Source organism: Arachis ipaensis, chromosome B8, assembly GCF_059453495.1.
Source record: "Arachis ipaensis isolate K30076 ecotype BB chromosome B8, ASM5945349v1, whole genome shotgun sequence".
NCBI lineage: Eukaryota > Viridiplantae > Streptophyta > Magnoliopsida > Fabales > Fabaceae > Arachis > Arachis ipaensis.
In genome coordinates this window covers 114,399,155-114,422,668 of record NC_142443.1, presented here as the reverse complement: position 1 = coordinate 114,422,668, position 23,514 = coordinate 114,399,155, and the positions used below count along the sequence as shown (strand labels likewise).

The following is a 23,514-nucleotide window of genomic DNA, read 5'->3' as shown; positions in this document are numbered from 1 at the left end:
CCTTGCCTTTTGGTTTTAAGGGTTATTGGCTTTTTGCTCTTGCCTCTTGGTTTTAAGAGCTTTTGGCTTTTTCTACTTGCTTTTTCTTTTTTCTTTCTATTTTTTTTTCTTTTTTTTTTTCGCCTACTTTTTTTTTTCTGCAAGCTTTGTTCTTTGCTGCTTTTTCTTGCTTCAAGAATCATTTTTTATGATTTTTCAGATTATCAAATAACATGTCTCCTAGTCATCATTCTTTCAAGAGCCAACATATTTAACATTCTTAAACAACAACTTCAAAAGACATATGCACTGTTCAAGCATACATTCAAAAAACAAGAAGCATTGTCACCACATCAATATAATTAAACTAAGTTCAAGGATAAATTCAAAACTCATGTACTTCTTGTTCTTTTGATTTAAAACATTTTTCATTTAAGAGAGGTGATGGATTCATAGGACATTTATAACTTTAAGACAAAGTTACTAACTACTAATGATCATGTAATGAAGACACAAACATAGATAAGCACATAACATAGAAAACGAAAAACAGAAGAAATAAGAACAAGGAATGAATCCACCTTAGTGATGGTGGCGTTTCCTTCTTGAGGAACCAATGATGTCCTTGAGCACTTCTATGTCTCTTCCTTGTCTTTGTTGCTCCTCCCTCATTGCTTTTTGATCTTCTCTTATTTCATGAAGCATGATGAAGTGCTCTTGATGTTCCACCCTTAGTTGTCCCATATTGGAACTCAATTCTCCTAGGGAGGTGTTGATTTGCTCCCAATAATTTTGTGGAGGAAAGTGCATTTGAGGCATCTCAGGGATCTCATAGAAATGAGCTTCTTGCGCCTCTTGAGCTCCATGACTGGGCTCTCTTGCTTGCTCCATCTTCTTCTTAGTGATGGGCTTGTCCTCTTTAATGAGGATATCTCCCTCTATGTCAATCCCAGCCGAATTGCATAGGTGGCAGATGAGGTGAGGAAAGGCTAACCTTGCCATAGTGGAGGACTTGTTAGCCACCTTGTAGAGTTCTTGAGGTATAATCTCATGAACTTCCACCTCTTCTCCAATCATGATGCTATGGATCATGATGGCCCGGTCTATAGTAACTTCAGACCGGTTGCTAGTGGGAATGATTGAGCATTGAATGAACTCCAACCATCCTCTAGCTACAGGCTTGAGGTCCAATCTTCTTAGTTGAACCGGCTTGCCTTTGGAGTCAACCTTCCATTGAGCTCCTTCTACACATATGTCCATAAGGACTCGGTCCAACCTTTGATTAAAGTTGACCCTTCTAGTGTAGGGGCGTTCATCTCCTTGCATCATGGGCAAGTTAAACGCCAACCTCACATTCTCCGGACTAAAATCTAAGTATTTCCCCCGAACCATTGTAACATAGTTCTTTGGATCCAGGTTCTTACTTTGATCATGGTTCTTGATGATCCATGCATTGGCATAGAACTCTTGAACCATTAGGATGCCGACTTGTTGGATGGGATTTGTTAGAACTTCCCAACCTCTTCTTTGAATTTCATGTCGGATCTCCGGATACTCATTTCTTTTGAGTTTGAAAGGGACCTCGGGGATCACCTTCTTCTTGGCCACAACATCATAGAAGTGGTCTTGATGGGCTTTGGAGATGAACCTTTCCATCTCCCATGACTCGGAGGTGAAAGCTTTTATCTTCCCCTTCCCTTTTCTAGAGGATTCTCCGGTCTTAGGTGCCATCAATGGTAATGGAAAAACAAAAATCTTATGCTTTTACCACACCAAACTTAGAATATTGCTCGCCCTCGAGCAATAAACAAAAGAATAGAAGAAGAAGAAGAAGAAATATGGAGAGGGAGAGGGAGATGTGGTTTCGGCCAAGAGGAGTGTAGAGGGATGTGTTGTGTGAATTTGATGAAGAATGGAGGTCTTTATATAGGGAAGGGAAGGGGGGAAGGTTTCGGCCATATGGGTGGGTTTGGGTGGGAATTTGGTTTTGAATTTTTGATGGTAGGTGGAGTTTATGAGGTAGGTTTATGGGGAAGAGTGGATGGATGTGAGTGGTGAAGAGGTGATGGGGAAGAGTGTTTATGGGGTTGTGTGAAAGAGAGTGGTGAGAAGAAGTGAGTGGAGGTAGGTGGGGATCCTGTGGGGTGCACAGATCCTGAGTGGGTCCTGTGGGGTCCACAGATCCTGAGGTGTTCAAGGATTTACATCCCTGCACCCATTAGGCATGTAAAAATGCCTTTGTACACAACTCTGGGCGTTCAGCGCCAGGTTGGTGGCCATTTTGGGCGTTCAACGCCCATTTGTGTGCCATTTCTGGCGTTGAACGCCAGAACCATACTTGTTCTGGCGTTCAGCGCCCAGAAGCTGCCCATTTTGGGCGTTCAGTGCCAGAACCATGCTCTGTTCTGGCGCTGAACGCCAGACAGATGCTCCTCCAGGGTGTGATTTTTCTTCTGCTGTTTTTGATTCTGTTTTCAATTTTTATATTTATTTTGTGACTCCACATGATCATGAACCTACAAAGACATGAAAAATAATGAAAATAAAAATTAGCTAAATAAACATTGGGTTGCCTCCCAACAAGCGCTTCTTTAATGTCAATAGCTTGACAGTGGGCTCTCATGGAGCCTCACAGATATGCAGAGCATTGTTGAAACTCTCCAACACCAAACTTAGAGTTTGGATATGGGAGTTCAACACCAAACTTAGAGTTTGGTTGTGGCCTCCCAACACCAAACTTAGAGTTTGACTGTGGGGGCTCTGGTTGACTTTGCTTTGAGAGAAGCTTTTTCTGCTTCCTCTCCATGGTTGCAGAGGGAGATCCTTGAGTTTTAAACACAAGGGAGTCCTTATTCCATTAAAGGACTATTTCACCTTTGTCAACATCAATCACAGCTCTTGCTGTGGCCAGGAAAGGTCTTCCTAGGATGATGGATTCATCCTCTTCCTTTCCAGTATCCAGGACTATGAAATCAGCAGGGATGTAAAGGCCTTCAACCTTTACTAACACGTCCTCTACTTGTCCATAAGCCTGTTTTCTTGAACTGTCTGCCATCTCTAATGAGATTTTAGCAGCTTGCACCCCATAGATTCCCAGTTTCTCTATTACAGAGAGGGGCATGAGGTTTATTCCTGAACCAAGGTCACATAGAGCCTTAGAGATCATGGTGCCTATGGTGCAGGGTATTATGAACTTTCCAGGATCCTGTCTCTTCTGAGGCAATGTCAGTTGATCCAGATCACTTAGTTCATTGATGAACAAGGGAGGTTCAACTTCCCAAGTATCAATGCCAAATAATTTGGCATTGAGCTTCATGATTGCACCAAGAAACTTGGCTGTTTGCTCTTCAGTAACATCCTCATTCTCTTCAGAAGAGGAATACTCATCAGAGCTCATGAAGGGCATAAGGAGGTTCAATGGAATCTCTATGGTCTCTAGATGAGCCTCAGAGTCCTTTGGTTCCTCAGAGGGAAGCTCCTTATTGATCACTGGACGTCCCAGGAGGTCTTCCTCCTTGGGATTTGCGTTCTCCACTCCCCTTGTAGGTTCGGCCATGGTGCTTATGTCAATGGCCTTGCACTCTCCTTTTGGGTTCTCTTCTGTATTGCTTGGGAGAGTACTGAGAGGGATTTCAGTGATCCTTTTACTCAGCTGGCCCACTTGTGCTTCCAAATTTCTAATGGAAGACCTTGTTTCATTCATGTAGCTCACAGTGGCCTTGGATAGATCAGAGACTAGATTTGCTAAATTAGAAGCATTTTGTTCAGAGTTCTCTATCTGTTGCTGAGTGGATGATGGAAAAGGTTTATTATTGTTAAACCTGTTTCTTCCACCATTATTAAAGCCTTGTTGAGGCTTTTGATCCTTCCATGAGAAATTTGGATGATTTCTCCATGATGAGTTATAGGTGTTTCCATAAGGTTCACCTAAGTAATTCACCTCTGCTATTGCAGGGTTCTCAGGATCATAAGCTTCTTCTTCATAAGAAGCCTCTTGAGTACTGTTGGATGCAGCTTGCATTCCATGCAGACTCTGAGAGATCATATTGACTTGTTGAGTCAATATTTTATTCTGAGCTAATATGGCATTCAGAGTATCAACTTCAAGAACTCCCTTCTTCATAGGCATCCCATTACTCACAGGATTCCTTTCAGAAGTGTACATGAACTGGTTATTAGCAACCATGTCAATGAGTTCTTGAGCTTCTGCAGGCGTCTTCTTTAGGTGAATGGATCCACCTGCAGAAGTGTCCAGTGTCATCTTTGATAGCTCAGATAAACCATCATAGAATATATCCAGGATGGTCCATTCTGAAAGCATGTCAGAAGGACACTTTTTGGTCAACTGTTTGTATTTTTCCCAAGCTTCATAGAGGGATTCACCTTCTTTCTGTCTGAAGGTTTGAACATCAGCTCTAAGCTTGCTCAGCTTTTGAGGAGGAAAGTACTTGGCTAAGAAAGCCGTGACCAGCTTATCCCAAGAGTTCAGGCTGTCTTTGGGTTGAGAATCCAACCATAATCTAGCTCTGTATCTTACAGCAAAAGGGAAAAGCATGAGCCTGTAGACTTCAGGATCTACTCCATTAGTCTTAACAGTATCACATATCTGCAAGAATTCAGTTAAGAACTGAAAAGGATCTTCAGATGGAAGTCCATGAAACTTGCAGTTCTACTGCATCAGAGAAACTAATTGAGGTTTCAGCTCAAAGTTGTTTGCTCCAATGGCAGGAATGGAGATGCTTCTTCCATGTAAATTGGAATTAGGTGCAGTAAAGTCACCAAGCATCTTCCTTACATTATTATTATTTTCGGCTGCCATCTCCTCTTCCTGCTCGAAAATTTCTGAAAGGTTATCTCTGGCTTGTTGTATTTTAGCTTCTCTTAGTTTCCTTTTCAGAGTCCTTTCAGGTTCTGGATCTGCTTCCACAAGAATGTTCTTGTCCTTGCTCCTGCTCATATGACAAAGAAGAGGGCACAGAAAAATAATAATAATAGAAATCCTTTATACCACAGTATAGGGATTCCCTTGTGAGTGAAAGAAAAGAGGGAGATAAAGAATGTAATGGAATGGAAGAAACACAACTGTGAGGAGGGTAGAGATGTGAGATGAGATGTTAGTAGAAGAATAAATAAATAGAATGAGATGAGAGAGGGAGAATTTTCGAAAAATATTTTTGAAAAAGAGTTAGTGATTTTCGAAAATGGTTTTTGAAAAATGTTAGTATTTTTCGAAAATTTTTAAAATCAAAAATAAAAATAAAAATAATTAGTTAATTAAAAAGAAATTTTTGAAAAAGAGGGAAGATATTTTCGAAAATTAGAGAGAGAGAGTTAGTTAGGTAGTTTTGAAAAAGTTAAGAAACAAACAAAAAGTTAGTTAGTTAGTTGAAACAAATTTTGAAAAGGTGAGAAGTTAGGAAGTTAGAAAAGATATTTTGAAATCAATTTTTGAAAAAGATAAGATGAGAAGATATTTTTGAAAAGATATGATAGAAATTAGTTTTTTTTTTTGAAAAAGATTTGATTTTTAAAATCACAATTAATGACTTGATTCACAAAAAATCACAAGATATGATCCTAGAACTTAAAGTTTGAATCTTTCTTAACAAGCAAGTAACAAACTTCAAATTTTTGAATCAAAACATTAATTGATTATGTTATTTTCGAAAATTTGTTATAAAAATAGGAAAAATATTTTTGAAAAATATTTTTGAAATTTTCGAAAATAACTAAGAATTTTGAAAAAGATTTGATTTTTGAAAAAGATTTTGAAAAAGATAAGATTTTCAAATTGAAAATTTGATTTGACTCATAAGAAACAATTTGATTTAAAAATTTTTGGAAAAGTCAATCCAAATTTTCGAATTTGATGAGAGAAAAAGGGAAAGATATTTTTTTGATTTTTGAATTTTTATGATGAGAGAGAAAAACAACAAAAAGACTCAATGCATGAAAATTTTGAATCAAAACCATGAATGCATGCATGAATGATATGAATGTCAAGATGAACACCAAGAACACTTTGAATGTCAAGATGAACATCAAGAACATATTATTGAAAAATTTTTTATGCAAAGAAAACATGTAAGACACCAAACTTAGAAATCTTTCATGTTTAGACTCTAAGAAACGAAAAATGCACATGTAAAACAAGAAAAGACACAAAACATGAAATCATCAAGATCAAATAAGAAGACTTACCAAGAACAACTTGAAGATCATGATGAACACTATGAATGCATGAAAATTTTCGAAAAAATGCAAGATGCACATGCAGTTGACACCAAACTTATGATATGACTCAAGACTCAAACAAGAAACAGAAAAATATTTTTTCTTTTTATGATTTTCTATTTTTTTTGGATTTTTTTGGTATTTTTCGAAAATTAATTGAAAAAGGAAAAATAAGGATTCCAAAATTTTTATCATGAATTCCAGGAATCTTGCATTCTTAGTCTAAAGCTTCAGTCCAGGAATTAGACATGGCTCACTAGCCAGCCAAGCTTTCAATGAAAGCTCCGGTCTAAAATACTAGACATGGCCAATGGCCAGCCAAGCTTCAGCATGTAATTCAGACATGACATGCCTGACATACTCATTCCCAAAGGAATTAGACATGGCTTTACAGCCAGCCAGGCTTCAACATGCTTCATGAAACACTAGAATTCATTCTTAAAAATTTTGAATAAAAATTTTTTGAAAACATTTTTATTTTTTAAAATTTTTTTTCTTTTCGAAAACAAAAGAGAAAATTTTGAAAGATTTTTGAAAAATTTTTGAAAATAAAATAAAAAGAAAATTACCTAATCTGAGCAACAAGATGAACCGTTAGTTGTCCAAACTCGAACAATCCCCGGCAACGGCGCCAAAAACTTGGTGCACGAAATTGTGATGTCCAGGCTCAAACAATCCCTGGCAACGTGAGCAACTTGGTACGCGCAATCGTGATTACACTTTGATTATGTAAAATTCATGGCTCTTTCTTTCCCTGGCAATGGCGCCAAAAACATGGTGCCAATACCATGGTTCACAACTTCGATACAACTAACTAGCAAGTGCACTGGGTCGTCCAAATAATACCTTACGTGAGTAAGGGTTGAATCCCACGGAGATTGTTGGTATGAAGCAAGCTATGGTCACCTTGCAAATCTCAGTTAGGCAGATATAAATTGATAATGATGTTTTCTATTACTAAATAATAGAATAGGGATAGAAATACTTATGTAATTCATTGGTGAGAATTTCAGATAAGCGAATGGAGATGCTTTCGTTCCTCTGAACCTCTGCTTTCCTGCTATCTTCATCCAATCAGTCTTACTCCTTTCCATGGCTGGCTTTATGCAAGGGTATCACTGTTGTCAGTGGCTACATCCCCTCCTCTCAGTGAAAAATATGCTCACATGCTCTGTCACAGCACGGCTAATCATCTGTCGGTTCTCGATCATGCTGGAATAGGATTCACCCTCCTTTTGCGTCTGTCACTAACGCCCAACAATCGCGAGTTTGAAGCTCGTCATAGTCATTCAATCATTGAATCCTACTCGGAATACCACAGACAAGGTTTAGACTTTCTGGATTCTCTTGAATGCCGCCATCATTCTAGCTTACGCCACGAAGATTCCGGTTAAGAGATCTAAGAGATATTCATTCTAGCTTATTTCATGTAGAACGGAAGTGTTTGTCAGGCACGTGTTCATAGGGGAGGATGGTGATGAGCGTCACACATAATCATCACCTTCATCACGTTCTTGGGTGCGAATGGATATCTTAGAAGCGAAATAAGATGAATTGAATAGAAAACAGAAGTACTTTGCATTAATCTTTGAGGAACAGCAGAGCTCCACACCTTAATCTATGGAGTGTAGAAACTCTACCGTTGAAAATGCATAAGTGAAAGGTCCAGGCGTGGCCGAATGGCCAGCCCTCAAATGTGATCTAAGGTAGCATACAACTGATCAAAGATTCCTAATACAATAGTAAAAGGTCCTATTTATAATAAACTAGCTACTAGGGTTTACATGAGTAAGTAATTGATGCATAAATCCACTTCCGGGGCCCACTTGGTGTGTGTTTGGGCTGAGCTTGAGTGTTACACGTGTAGAGGTCTTTCTTGGAGTTGAACGCCAGCTTTTGTGCTAGTTTGGGCGTTCAACTCTGGTTTTGGCTCCTTTTCTGGCGCTGGATGCCAGAGTTGGGTAGAAAGCTGGAGTTGAACGCCAGTTTACGTCGTCTATTTTTGGCCAAAGTATGAACTATTATATATTGCTGGAAAGCCCTGGATGTCTACTTTTTAACGCAATTAGAAGCGCGCCATTTCGAGTTCTGTAGCTCCAGAAAATCCACTTTGAGTGCAAGGAGGTCAGAATCCAACAGCATCAGCAGTCCTTCTTCAACCTCTGAATCTGATTTCTGCTCAAGTCCCTCAATTTCAGCCAGAAAATACCTGAAATCACAGAGAAACACACAAACTCATAGTAAAGTCCAAAAATGTGAATTTAACATAAAAACTAATGAAAACATCCCTAAAAGTAACTAGATCCTACTAAAAACATACTAAAAACAATGTCAAAAAGCGTATAAATTATCCGCTCATCACATGGCCAGTTGTCCTTTCTCAAAAGCTTGTAATAAATCTTCATTAGATGATACAGAAGAATGAGTAAATTGAGAGGGTTGCTGCTGATTGTTCGGTGGTCCTTGGTTTCGCCTCAGGTGAGGTACTCGGTAAGGTTGATTTTGCTGCCTGTTGTTGTTATTATTCCACCTCTGATTTCCCTGATTATCTCTGCCTCCCCTATTATTATTGTCTCTCCAATTCTGGTTTGAATTGTCCTGCCATCCATGGCTATTATTTCCACTTTGATTGTACCCTTGGTTGGGGCGGTCATAGAAGTTGTGAGTGGATGCCACCATGTTGTCTTCTTGTTGGAACTGTGGGCATTCATCAGTGTAATGGCTGTAATCAGCACAAATTCCACAAATTCTTTGTGGAACTAGTTGTTGGTTTTGCTGCGGTTGAGTTTGCTGAGCTTGTTGATTCGACTGCATTTGCTTCAGCAGGTTGGTCATCTCACAGATGCTTCGATTTAGAGCAGCAGTCTCTATGCCAGAAGATACTTCTGCAATGGCTTTTGAACGGCCTTGCTTCTATCTGTGGTTCCGAGTAGATTCAGCTAAATCACTGATCAATTGCCAAGCTTCATCAGTGGTCTTGTACTTCTTCATAGACCCGTTGCTGGCACTTTCCAATGTGGTCTTATATTGGGGCCTCATACCTTGTGTGATATAGCTGAGTAACACGATCTTGTCAATCATGTGGTGGGGGCATGCTTCTAGAAGATTATTGAAGCGCTCCCAGTATTCAAAGAGAGTCTCATTGTCATCCTGAACAATTGTAGAGATATCATTCCTCAGTTTATCAGTAACTTCAGATGGAAAGAATTTCTCCAGAAACTCCTTTTTGAGTGTATCCCAGTTGGATACATTTGCTAGAGGTTGAGTGTAGTACCACTCTCTTGCTTTTCCCTCCAGAGAAAACGGAAAAGCTTTCAGCAGAATTGAAGTTTCATCAGTGCCATCACGCCTGACAGTAGAACAGGCTGCCTGGAAGTCTCTCAAGTGCTTGATAGGCTCTTGAGCAGGTAGGCCATAAAACTTGGGCATCAAATTTAGCAGTGCGGTCTTTATTTCAAAATCCGTAACTACCGCTGGATGATGCGCTTGAAACGGTTGCATTGTAAAGTCAGGAGCTCCTTCCTTCTGAATGGTAACTCTTCTAGCTGCCATGTTTTCTGCACGTAAAACAACTGAATCAGTAGAACGGGGGCTGGTTTCTTCCTCAGATTCACTTTCAGATCCGCCCTCAGAGCGGGCTAACCTACGCTATTCTCGCCTTATTCGTGAAATTTTCCTTTCAATTTCAGGATCGAATATTAGCAAGCGCGGATCAGGAAGTGAACGCGTCATTTGATGGAAAAAACATGCAGCTCATAGTAGCAAAGTTAAATAAAATGCAAATAAATAAATTCTAATTAATAAAATTAGCACTCTATTGCAACTCCCCGGCAACGGCGCCAAAAATTGATGGGAAGCAGAAGCTGGTGAATTAAAAATTTATTAAAATGGTTACGTTGCAGGTATAGCTCTTAACTCATCGAAAATCTGCTTATCAATTTAGAAATATATCACAGAGAGTTTAAATTAAAATTACTGGGAGTTTTAAGTCCCAGGTCGTCTCCCAACGAGTTGCAGAAAAGTGTGCTGTTTTATTAATCAGATGTTCCAAGAAGTTGAGCTAAGTAAATTGGAATTTATATTGAGGATTTTTAAATAATAATAATAAAAGCCTTGACTGGGAATTGATTGGTTAGAATCTCTATCATCGATGGTGTGATTGTAAGATTAATTTATAATTAATGGTTGTTCTGTTTGGTTATCCTTTACTAGGTAAGGGAAAGTCAAACAAGTGGGAATGCCAGATCTGTTCACAAGTTGCAACCCACTTAGTTCAAAGGGATTGGCGTCGGTGACAGGATAGCAATCCAACAATTAACCCAATTACAAATTTTCTTTCAATCCTTCCAACTCAAGAGTTCCTTTTAATCAACTCCCCATCAAGTAAGGAAACTACTCACGCATTGTAAATAAAGAATCCATAGCGCATGAAAGGGAATTAAAAGAAGACATGATTATTGGAATTGAAATTGAATTAAAAAGAAATAATCCTTGCATTAAATAATCATAAAAGTATCTGAATGACAAAATTGAACATAACAAAGAACATGGAAGAATAGAACCAAGTTAAGAGAACAAACTAGAATGATGAAGTCTTGATGAGGAAATAACTCTTCTCACTGTTCCAATGCTAAGACCAATTGAAAATTAAAATTCTAAAAACTAGAGAGAAAAACCTAAGAGAGTGAAAAACTAGATCTAAAACTACTGAATGAATGTATGTGTTGTTTCTGCATATTCTCTGACTCTAGTCTGCTGTTCCGGGTCGAAAACTGGGCCAAAATAAGGTCCAAAATCGCCCCCAGCGGATTCTGCAGATTATGCAGATCGCACATGTCACGTGATCGCGTCGTCCATGCGGACGCGTCGCTTGCGCTTTTTCCTCTCCACGCGTTTGCGTCGTCCACGCTACCGCGTCACTTGCGCTTTCCAATCTGCGCGGCCGCGCAAGCCATGCGGATGCGTCACTGCGATTTGTGCTCCTTCGCGCGGTCGCGTGAGCCATGCGACCGCGTCACTTCTCGCTGGTTATCTCCTCAAATTCTTGTGTTCCTTCCATTTTTGCTAGCTTCCTCTCCAATCTCCATCTCATTCATGCCCTATAAAGCCTGAAACACTTGACACACAGATCACGGCATCGAATGGAATAAAGGAGAATTAAAAATAAATAATTAAAGTCTCTAGGAAGCAATTTTCAACCATGTACTGAATTTAGGAAGGAAATTTAAATGCATACTAAATTGATGAATAAGTGGGTAAGGATCATGACAAAACCACACAATTAAACACAATATAAACTATAAAATAGTGGTTTATTAGCTGGATAACCGACAGATGAGCCTCATCAGCCATAGGACAGGCATGCATCATATGGATTTGTATGCTTTGCTTGGGTTTGAACTTGTTTTGGTTTGCCTAATTGCTAAACTGTTCTTAACTGCTACTTGAACTATTTGCTGTAACTGCTACCTACTTGTGCTTTCCTTGTCTGTCTAGCTTGTGTTTGTCTTGGCGTGCTACATTTGAGAATGAATTTTGGTACTGAATTAATGATTGTGTTTGATTGCGTGGTTGGTTTCTGATTGAGAATTTCTTATAAGAAAGGAAAGGTTTCGGATTTCTGAAAGATTAAACATTGTTTCTTTGAGAAAGTTTTGAACGATTACCTATTGGTTTTTAAAAGATTCGTAAGGCAATGATAATCACTGAGCTTGAAAATAGTTTTCTCATTAAATATCTTCTTATGATAACTTTGAAACTCCGTGGTGAGACCATGTGGTTAGGTTCTCACCCCCTACAGCTTTATCTTTTCAGGAACCAGAAGAAGCGTTATGAAGAATTACACTGTGATTGGTTTGTATGTTGTTGTATTAATTAGATTATTTTCTTCCCTCATCTTTGTTATTACAAATTTGTAAGAGGGATAGGAATTGTAAGTTTTATATGTATGTTATATTATGAGTTATTATGTAAGGAGTCTTATATATGAATCTATGCCTGCTTGTTTTTTTTTTTAAGATAAAGTGTTTATTTTCCGATTTTCAAAGAAATCAGCGATACAGTATCGAGTCACAGGCTCCTATTTTAATATTTACTATGTAAAGTAGTCGTAATACTTCTTTCTATCAGAGTAGCGCAGTCGGAAACGTGACTTCTGATAGTGAGGGTGTTACATTATGGTATCAGAGCGGTCTTTCCTGTAGAGCCTGAGGAATGGACCGATTATGCTTCAATTTCATACTCTGAGTGTCTATCATGTAATAGGTTTTGTTCAGATAACGAGAATTAGAGTTCTATGCACATGATTGCCTATTAATTAACACTGTTAGCTTACCATTGCATATCTGTTGATGTTAAGTCTGGCCAACTTAATGTTGATGACTTATGTGAACGGGAAAGTTAATAAGTAATTATAGGCGAATAGGAATTGATAAGTAATAGGTAAAACGAGTCACGTGGTTCGGCGTTTGCTTTTTGTGCTTGGTTTTGATTTATGATTCTTGTTTACATTGCTTAGGTTGGCATACTATTTCTTCTTTACTATTCTCATGGAAGTTCCTTGATTCGGATTTCTTTCTTGAACCATAATTTGATCATTTTCTGACCATATTTTATTATTTGTTTATAACCTTGCTTGATTGTATATCTAAGAATTTGTTTGAGTTTTTCAAAAAATAAAATAAAATAAAATAAAATAATCTGTTTTTATCAATATTTATCTGCAATGTTTTACCTATCTTTTTATAGATATGTAAAAATCATTTCTATCTAGGATTTTCTCCTTTCAGTATAACTTGAGTTAATTCCAACCTTATCGTAATTTTCATATGTATTCTTGTGTGAATTGGAACTTGGGTATTTTTCAAGACTCTTTGAGAGAATATTTTGCGCATAGCTCAATTAAATTTCATTTTACAAACTTTGCATAATTTATTTTAATTTCGGTTGTTTTGATGCAATACCTTATTTAAATTTTTTGTATATCTTTTGGAAAGTGAATTCATTCCTTTTGAGATTGGAATGTTGTGACTAAAAGCTAAGCGAACTACAACAAGTATAGTTATTAATATTTAATTTTGAAGGTTTCGCATTAACTAGGAAATTAGTTATGATTTTTCAAAGTCAAATTATAAAATCTGATTTTCTACACTACTCTTAAACAAAGTAGAAACTTTGAAAATCTATAACTAATTCTATGATTATCAGAATTGCATAAGACTAACTCTGGATTAATCTTGGAAATATAAGGAGCTACATTGGTGAGTTTAAAACCTTTCCGTTAAGTTTAGGATTTATGGTGAATTTTAGAATTGTGGATTTCAAAATTGATTTTTCTGCAGAAAGTTTAATACAATAGCAACTTGTTTCTTCTACTAGAATTTCTCCAGTTTGAATTTCGAAATGAAACTAATTTTAAATGAAACTTTAGTTTTATTACTTTAATTTCATAAAAATTCAGAATTTTTGGCGTTGTGGTTTTAAAGATATGGATTTTTGAAATAAGAGGTATTATGTAGTAAAAATCATGTTTTGTTTTCTAAGTCAGAAAATTTGAAACTTTATAATCTTTAATTCAGGATGATATTGAGATGAAATTAATTGGTGGTGAAAGTTGAGTATATGTAGTATATATGATTTAAATTTTAGGGTTTTCTATGTTTTAATAAGTGAGTTATGGGACTTGGAAGAGATTATGTTCAATGGTTTCTAAAACAGAATTCTACATAAAATTACTCAACTTCTAAGTTACATAACTCATTCGTTAAAAATGATATTGACCTGGAATCAACAAGAAAAGAAACCTGGATAAGTGAAGTCAAACCACATTAATTTTTAAGGTAATTGGATTTAACTTGGATTTTATATTGAATTTTAAATATCATATGCTACTGCTGTTTTCTGGTTTTTAAGCACTGCAGAGCAGTTACAGTTTTCTTCCATTCCCGAAGCTGGAATAAGCGAAAAAACTATGATTTTTAGTTTAATAGAAAGCTTAATTCGAGGCGGTCATATAGATATAAAGTTTGTGCAATTTTGAGTTCATTTGGTATTTTAAAAACAAGGTTGTAATTTAGCTGCCGATGATTGTTTTGGTGATTGCCTTGGGTATGAGATTCAAGAATTTACTTCTAGTATTTTTTTTAAAACTCAGCTCAAATCTGGTTTAAATAAATATACCGTTCTTCCTCTTGATTGTTCCTATGGAAGTTTTTAGGTTCAAATTCTTTCTTAGGATTACAACTTGATTTCTGACCAACCTCGCTTTTGTTTTTATGCAAATTCTTACTTGATTATGTAAAATGTTTTTCAAGGTTTTCGATGAAATATTTTACCCTTAGTCTAACTAATTTTCATTTCACAAACCTTGCATCACCTAGTTCGACTTGAAATTGTTATAACATGACGCAATATTTATGTTTTTACTAATTCTCTTGAATTTTGTAAATAATCGCCCTGTTCCCTTTCATGATTTCTAGTGGAGTTCTTTGAAATAAAAATTCTTTCCTATTCGCTTTTTGAATCTTTCTTCTGACATACTTCACGACTTTTGACTATTCTAGGTTGTTGGTGACATAAATCATTCCTTCGTATTCTTATGACTTCTATGCTTCTTTGATTTGGTTTCAACTTATTTTGCTCTAATTTATGATTACCCTTTTCTCGTTTTCTTTAGAATTCCTAAATTCAATATCTCTTGTTAAGATGCGAAATGACTCTTTTTGAAACGTTTTCTCATGCCCGTGTATTGTTGCTTAGTTGTAATCCTACGTCTCCTTCCGAATTCATGTGAATCTTATCTTTGCCGCTTGTTCTTCTTTTACTGAGATTTGTATCTCTTTGAGAATCTTTGAACATCCTCTTAATTAGGTGGTATAGGCTTATGCATTCTAATCGTGCCACATAATTCGATGCGTCGTTTGTTCTAATACGCTATTTTTCTTATTGATTCTATTGAATTTCTTTGATTCAAGAGTTATCCTTGTAGTTGTTAGTTGATTCTCTTTCCAACACTCTTCATTGTTTGTTCATCCTTGTCTACTTGTGATTCCAACAATTTTTTTTAAAGTTCTCGCGAACGTGGTCCTTGTCGCATTTCTTTCTTTTCTATGGTCTATTATCCTTCTGAATTGTTAAAATAAGTTATGTTGAAGTTTGAATTGTTGAATCTCGAAAATTGGTGTGAGACCAGAGTATGAACGTTAAGCATGTTATTTTAACCCTAGCCTGTTTTATAACCTTTCGCCGCCTTACTTTACCATCACATGTTTAAATCATGTCTTCTTTTATATCAAGCCTGTTTTGTAACTTCTGCCTTGAATTACACTCCTATCCTTATATTTTTATGCTATATGATAATCAAAGTATTTGAAGAAAGTAAAGAACCCCAGCACGCATATATAGATATATATATATATATATATATATATATATATATATATATATATATATATATATATATATATATCTATATATGCGTGCTGGGGTTCTTTACTTCTCCATAAAGTGTTAAAACTATGTAATACTTTTTATAATACGCTAATTTTCGAGGGCGAAAATTTTTATAAGGTGGGTGGAATATAATGCCCAGAATTTTTGAAAATTTTATTATAAATTAATTATTTATTTATAGCTTTAATTTCAGAAATTTCTTTACTAAAGATAATTAAAGTAAATTTTGAATTAATTGAGTTTGGAATAAATTAATATTCTTAATCAAATTTTATAATTATTGATGTATTTTTTATATGTAATTTATAAAGTTTAGTAATTGTAAAATAATAAGAATTTTATATGATTTGGTTTAAATAATTGAGATTTTAGAACTTAATATTTTCAATTTTTACAGACAAAGAAAATTAATTATATTATCTCTAATTTTAAATAATATTTTAAAAATAAACTTAAAGGATTAAATTAGATTTTTTTAATTAATACCCTATACCCCTAATTTTATTAAAATTACATAAACCACCCTAATTAACCATAATATCCCAAAATTTAACCCTAATCCTAATTTTACCTAACCCGTACCAACACCCACTCCTCACTGCCACTCACTCACCCTCACCCCTCACTCATAGAAACCTCAGCAAGAAAAGAAAAGGGGAGAAATGAAAACGGAAAAGGGAAAAGAGAGGGAAGAGACAGCTGCGAATCGAGGAAGAGAAGAGGGAGACTGTGAGAGAGGGAGAGTGCCAGGGGAGGAGGAGCTGTCCACGCCACCACTGTCATCTCACCTGCGCGTCGCCACCGTCCGTCGCGCCGCCACCACGCTGCATCGCCGTCGAAAACAGAGATGCGAAGGAGAGGAGGCCGCGGGTCACTGTCCTCGAAGCTTCCGTCGTCACCATACAGAGCCACCGCCACTGTCATCATCGTGGGTTGTTGCTACTGTGCATGTGATGGTCACCGCCTCTGGGTCCGTCACCGTCGAGCAGAGCCACCGGGGAGAACCGTAGTCGTTGCTGAAGCTCCAATCGCCGTCAGAGGCTGCTGCCGACGCTGATCTGCATGCGCCGTCACCGTTAGGATCCTCCGCCGTTGTCGACGAGCTCAGCTGCCACCGATCTGGTCTAAGAGAGAGGAGATGTGAACGGAAGAGAAGTCGGGGAGCCACCGCCGCTGCTGCTGAGTCACCGAAGCTTCTGGACCGCGCTTCTGCCGCCCGAAACCCGCTGCCATCGCCAGGAAGGCTCTGCCGTTGCCTTCGCCAGAGCTCCATGCCGCCGCCATTGCCACCAAAAGAAAACCGCCACTGAGGCCCAAGTCTGTTTGGGTAAGTGATGCATTTTGAAACTTTTAAATTAGTATTTCTGTTTTAAATTGTTTGAGGATCTGAGATCTTGGTGTCGTAGGATCGAGTTGCGGGTCTTGATTGCTGAGTTCTATGGTATCGGGGCTGCTGTTGCTCCGTTTTCTCGATCATTCGTAAGCCCAGTAAGTCGTTCCTTGTTCCAAACTCCTTTTAGTTGATGTTCTGTTATAGATTAATGAGTTTTACGTGACATTAATGTTTTAGGATTGAGCAATTGAATTGGTTGAATTGTTGTTCATATTATATTAATATTATAGTGAATCGAAATTGATAAGGAGTTCGTCAATGATGCTCGAAGATGGACTTGTTTTGAGTGCCTATTTATTTTCTTTAGGTATCTATGGATTGATCCCGAGCCGAAATATGGTTAGAGCCCTTATGTGTCTTGAACTTATACTGAATGCAGTTAATATAAATTTCGTAACCTTTTCTGATTTTTTTGATAGTCGCCAATTAAAGGGAAATATTTTTTCTATTTTTGTTATTGCCATTGCAGCCGCTGAAGCTGCTATCGGACCGGCTATTGTTTCTTCAATTTATCGTAACAGAAAATCAACTCGTATCAATCAATCAAACTTGTTGAATAACTAGTATTTATATTATTTATATTGACTGTGTTTAGAGGTTGTGGCTGTTACTGGGACGGTCGGTATTGATGTTGTTGCTGTGGGATAAGAATAGAAATGCAGTTTGTCGCGTAGTTGAATCACGAATGAGGTAGGGGTTTTCTTAAAATCTATTTTACATTACAGAGTTGTTATAAATAGATATTAATGTGAGAAACATATATCTGTGATTGTGATGGTCTTATAAATGTGGTTGTTTGCTGGACTGAATGACTGATTGCTTGAGTAGTTTGTGATTGCTGAAAAGGAATTAGTTTGAAAGGTTATTTAGTTGATTATTATGAAAAATGGCTGTCTTGGTTTTGAAGCTGTTTTTGAGAATGTAAATGAATCGGCTTTGGAAATGATTTGAAATATGAAAAATGAATTAATTTTAGAAACAGTTTAATTTTGAGTTAGTCTGACTTTATAAATGATTTAGTATTTGAGCTGATTTGATTTTAAAAAGAGATTTATTGTTGGCATTGAATCGTTTTGAAAATGATTGAGATTTGGAAATGGTTGAGAAAAGGTTTGAGAAATGTTTGGATGGGACCCGAAAAGGGTGGCAGAATCCGAGTTTTAGAGGAGATGCTGCCGAAATTTTATAAAATTAGAAGTTTCATTTGAAGTAGTTATTTTAAAAGGTTTAATTTTAAGCGTTATATGATTTAAGATTACTTCATTTATCAAAGGAAAAGTTATGTTTTGGATTGAGAATTGTTAGTGAACGGAATGGAAAGAAGGATGATGAGAATTTCTTTGAAATATGGTTTTTGAATGAATTTGGAAATGAGATTTGAATTGATGAATGATTATGATGTTGAGAATGTTGAGAATGTTGAGACATGAACTTTGAATTATTCACATGGCTTATGAATTTGAATTATCTGAGATACGAGGTTCCCTGGAATAAGTGCCGTGGCTTGCCACCACGTGTACCAGGTTGAAAACTCGATACTCTGTTGACCCTACGATGTAAGTGTGACCGGGCACTATATAAATTCCCGGGAATGTTACCCACATTGAGCAATATTGATTATTTGAGAAAAAGCTATGCATAGACTCTTGGGGATGCACGTCGGGGGACAGTCTAAGTACAATTCAGACTTGTCAGGTTGGCTGGATAACTGACAGATGAGCCTCATCAGCCATAGGACAGGCATGCATCATATGCATTTGTATGCTTTTCTTGGGTTTGAACTTGTTTTGGTTTGCCTAATTGCTAAACTGTTCTTAACTGCTACTTGAGCTATTTGCTGTAACTGCTACCTACTTGTGCTTTCCTTGTCTGTCTTGCTTGTGTTTGTCCTGGCGTGCTACATTTAAGAATGAATTTTGGTACTGAATTAATGATTGTGTTTGATTGCGTGGTTGGTTTCTGATTGAGAATTTCTTATAAGAAATGAAAGGTTTCGGATTTCTGAAAGATCAAACATTGTTTCTTTGAGAAAGTTTTGAACGATTACCTCTTGGTTTTTAAAAGATTCATAAGGCAATGATAATCACTGAGCTTGAAAACAGTTTTCTTATTAAATATCTTCTTATGACAACTTTGAAACTCCGTGGTGAGACCGTGTGGTTAGGTTCTCACCCCCTACAGCTTTATCTTTTCAGGAACCAGAAGAAGCGTTATGAAGAATTATACTGTGATTGGTTTGTATGTTGTTGTATTAATTAGATTATTTTCTTCCTTTGTCTTTGTTATTACAAATTTGTAAGAGGGATAGGAATTGTAAGTTTTATATGTATGTTATATTATGAGTTATTATGTAAGGAGTCTTATATATGAATCTATGCCTGCTTGTTTTTTTTTTTAGGATAAAGTGTTTATTTTCCGATTTTCAAAGAAATCAGCGATACAGTGTCGAGTCACAGGCTCCTATTTTAATATTTAGTATGTAAAGTAGTCGTAATACTTCTTTCTATTAGAGTAGCGCAGCCGGAGACGTGACTTCTGATAGTGAGGGTGTTACAGAAGCAAGTTTGTTTTCCACTAACTTATAATAATATCCACAAAAAATAAGGCAGTTTTATACCCAATATGAAAGTTCAATGAAACTACAGAGAATTTTAAAGTAACTAAACCTCGAATGAACTACTTGCTTCCCATATAATTGAAGTTGTTGAGAAACCGCAACAGCATTTGGATCAGTATTTTGAGTACTGTTCCGAGGGTACCTGAAACTGTAGGCTGACCTCGGATGAGATCTTCTGTACTGGTCGGAGATGACGTGTCCGGCTGGTTGGTGGTGGCCGGAGCTGTTGTGTCCGACTTGTTGGACCTGCTGCACTTCTGATCCTTGGTCACCGGAGGGTGGGAGATACCTGCAAGAGACTCCGATGCTTAAGTTAGCACGGGTATTAAGCAGGTTTATTGTAGAATCAGAGTATGAGTTATACCTGGGTGCTCCAATGTATTTATAGTAGTTGTAGAGTGACCTTTCTAGATAAGATAAGTTAGTTATCTTATCTTATCTTTATCTTTGAGTTGAGGTCAGCTTATCTTCAAGGGAACCGCCCTTATCTCTTATAGGCTTGGACGGCCTTTGGACTTGGGTCGTGTTCCTCTACTTGGGTCCTTTATGGGCTTTCCTGTCAACTTAGCCGAGTTCTTTAAGAAGAAGTCGGTCCGCTTGACCTGAAGAGGTCGGTCGCTTTGTCGTCGATCATCCCAGGTCGGATAGCTCGACCCAGGGTATGAACAGTGCCCCTGCTTGAGTTCGGTCTTCTGCTTTAAAGTCGAGTTTCTTGACTTCGAACTTTCTTTACAGTGAAGCCGAACTCGAGCACTTTTGTCGATTTCTTTCTACGTAGAGCTTTTGAATGTAGAACGTTTTCCTCTAAAAACGCGCGCTTTTATATCAGCGCTTTGTTCTTGGGAACGTGAGAGAGTTTAATGCCTTCATTAATTGGTTATTAATTACCCTCATTCTCTCTTGGCTTTTATTTTTGAAATTCTTAATCAAAAAACGGTTTCTCTTCTTCGCTCCTCTTCGTAACTTCTCCCTTTACTATCTCATTTTCTGTTTCTTTCGCAATTTCTCCTGCAACGTCTGTTCTGTTACTGCTTTCTGTGGGAAAGGGGCGATTTCCAGATTTCTCCTTCTATCTTCGTAATTTCTACTTCGAGCGGGGTGGTTTTGCTTCTGCTCTTCGGCTTTCTTTTACAGTCTTTCTTCTATTTCTCCAGGTTCGATTTTTCTTTCTATCTTTCTCTATGCCATTTTTGTGTCTATTTTGAGAAAGTTTGGGTTTTTCTGTCTTTTTTGCTGATCATTGTGCGTCTTGTAGTTTCTCCCTCTGTTTCTTGATACTTTAAGAACTTTGCATGTTTTGTGAATGCTTTTGTATTTGAAGCTTTGGAATGATGACTTTGTTTGATTCTGAAAAAGGTTGCTCCTTTGACGATTTTGAGAGTGTTCGATGTTGGTGCTTGTTCTCTGCTGATGATTTTTTGCTTGATTTCGAAAAAGTTTGTGTCTTTGCTGTTTCTCTGCTTTTTGATGGTTTTCTGTTTGGCATTGTTGACATTGACAGTGCTTTCGCTGGTAGACTGTAGAAAGATAGTTGCTTTGATGACTTTTGCATTTTTTAACTTGATGGACGAAATGCTGGCTGCTTTAGGTCTTCTTTCCTTGTTTTGAGAGATACTGGGGTGTAGGTTTTTCCTAGAAATCTTACTTTGTTATTGCCTCCAAAGGATGCCCCAGGACTTTTTGGCTTTAGTCTTGGGGTTTTCCTTTTGTTTATCCGTCCGTTGAGATGTTTTGACCCGTGCCCGAGATGTTTTTTGAGTAATCCGCTCTTCTTTTCTTTTGTAGGATCTTAGTTGACCTCATGTCTTCCCGAAATAATGTCGTAGCGACGCCTTCCCAGGTCCCTGCGGGTATGGCCGATTGGGTGGACTCCATGGTTCTCATGTGTGTCTCACTGGTTGATTCTGAATTTTGTTCTCAGCTTAGGCAGTTTCACAGCGTCTGTAGTAACTCTGGTGATGAGAAGAATTATGAGCTTGTTCCTCCTTCCTCTGACGAGAGAGTCTGTTTCTCGACTCGAGTTGTTGACAATCGCTCTTTCTTTTATGCTTACGATTTTTTCTTTGGTCAACTCGGAGTTACTCTTCCCTTTACTCCATTTGAAATTGACCTGTTATGGTCTTGTAATGTTGCCCCTTCTCAACTTCACCCCAACTCCTGGGGTTTTATTAAAATCTTCCAATTGTTGTGTAATAGTTTTGGTATTCCTGCTTCCCAATCTCTCTTTTTCTATTTGTTTGTCTTGACTAAGCCTGGTGTGGTGAAAAAGAAGTCAGCTTGGGTCTCCTTCCGTTTTACCCAAGGAAAGAAAGTTTTTTCCATGTTTGATGAATCGTTTCGGGATTTTAAAAACTATTTCTTCAAGGTCCGAGCTGTTGAAGGATCTCGGCCCTTTTTCTTGGATGAAAATGATGAGCCCGCCTTTCTCCTAGAGTGGCAGAAGGATGTTAGGGTCTCTAGGTACTCTTGGGACATGTTGGATGAGGCTGAGCGAGCCTTTGTGACTGTTTTAGAGGAGCGTTGGGGTCAGCCTCTCCATCTTGACACAAAGAAATTTCTAACCAACCCTTCTCTTCTTCAATCTGAACTGGGTATCTTGTGTTTCCTTTGCTGTTTGTCTTATGATGCTTGTAGCTGTATTTTCAACTTGTTTGATTTGTAGCTTGACTTCTATTTTATTTGCAGAGGCAATGAAGAACAATGAGTCTATGAAAGCTTTTAAAAGGGCACAAAAGGCGACTGCTGCCAGGAATGTTGCGGCCAGGGCTGCTGGGGAGGGGTCTTCTCAGCCTCGAGAGAAGCCGGCCGTGCCGAGCTCTCCCGGGGTGAAGAAGACGATCCCGATACCTCGAGTCCATTTGGTGGATCCCCCTTCTTCTTCTGCTGTTCCACCCATTGTTCCTCCAAGTAAAAAGCAAAAGACTTCCGAGCCCTTTGATCTCAATGCTCCTAACTTCAACGCTATTGAATTTATAGATCAACAGATAGGGCCATATGGTACCATTCCCATGGATGATGTGTCCATTCTTCATCATTTGGAGTTTATGGCTCAGAATCATGTGAGGATGGCCTATATGGTGGCTGTGATTCATCGAACTGCCCAGAACCTTCCTCTTCATGCTACTAAGGCATTTATGGAGGAGGCGAAACGGGAGTTCGACCGGATGAAGGGGTTGAAGGAGGAGCTCGAGGTGAAGGTGGCCAAGTTGGAGAAGGACCTCGAGAATGAGAAGGCGAGCTCTGAGTCGCTGGCTGCTTCCTTGAGGTTGGCTGAGGATGCAGCCATGATGCACAAGGAAAGCTATGTGACATCCTATAGGGAGGGGAGGCGCTTGAGGGAAGAGCTGGACAACGCCCGGGAGGATTATGCCGACCTCCAGGGTCATCTTGTTGGTAGCATAACTGCTGCTTACGAGAACTTGAAAGAACAAGTCCGGATCATTGCTCCTGAGGCCGATCTCACCCTTTTCAGTTTGGATAATGTTGTCTGAGATGGCAAAATTGTCCCTGATGATGAGGGTGATGATGATGAAGTTGTTCCTCCCCTCGTGTCTTCCACCAAGGCGCCAACTTCTTCCACTCCTCCTGCTGTGCCTGACTTGGATTGCCAGATCCTGAATCGGGAGGATAGGACTGTTGATGCGGTGCCGATTCAAGCTCGCCCTCCTTCTCCTGGTCTTGATGCTGCGAAGAAAGCTCCTGATGGTGCCGAGAAAACTTCTGATGCCTGTTGATTTGTAGTTGGCCCGGCTTGTGGGCGTTTTGTGGAAACTTTTTGTAACTTTTGTGTAGATGGCCCGATTTTTTGGCCTTTTGAACTCTTTATTTAGATGTTGACTCT

At 38.1% G+C, this 23,514-nt stretch overlaps 2 non-coding genes across 2 annotated transcripts; both read left to right on the top strand.

The window, feature by feature from the left end:
- The first annotated feature begins 4,294 nt into the window (after positions 1-4,294).
- Positions 4,295-4,402, top strand: LOC148549323 (small nucleolar RNA R71). The gene has a single exon (XR_015898228.1). It is a non-coding gene; the product is annotated as a small nucleolar RNA R71 (small nucleolar RNA).
- A 4,886-nt stretch (positions 4,403-9,288) lies between these two features.
- LOC148549322 (small nucleolar RNA R71) lies at positions 9,289-9,396 on the top strand. The gene has a single exon (XR_015897287.1). It is a non-coding gene; the product is annotated as a small nucleolar RNA R71 (small nucleolar RNA).
- The last annotated feature ends 14,118 nt before the right edge of the window (positions 9,397-23,514 follow it).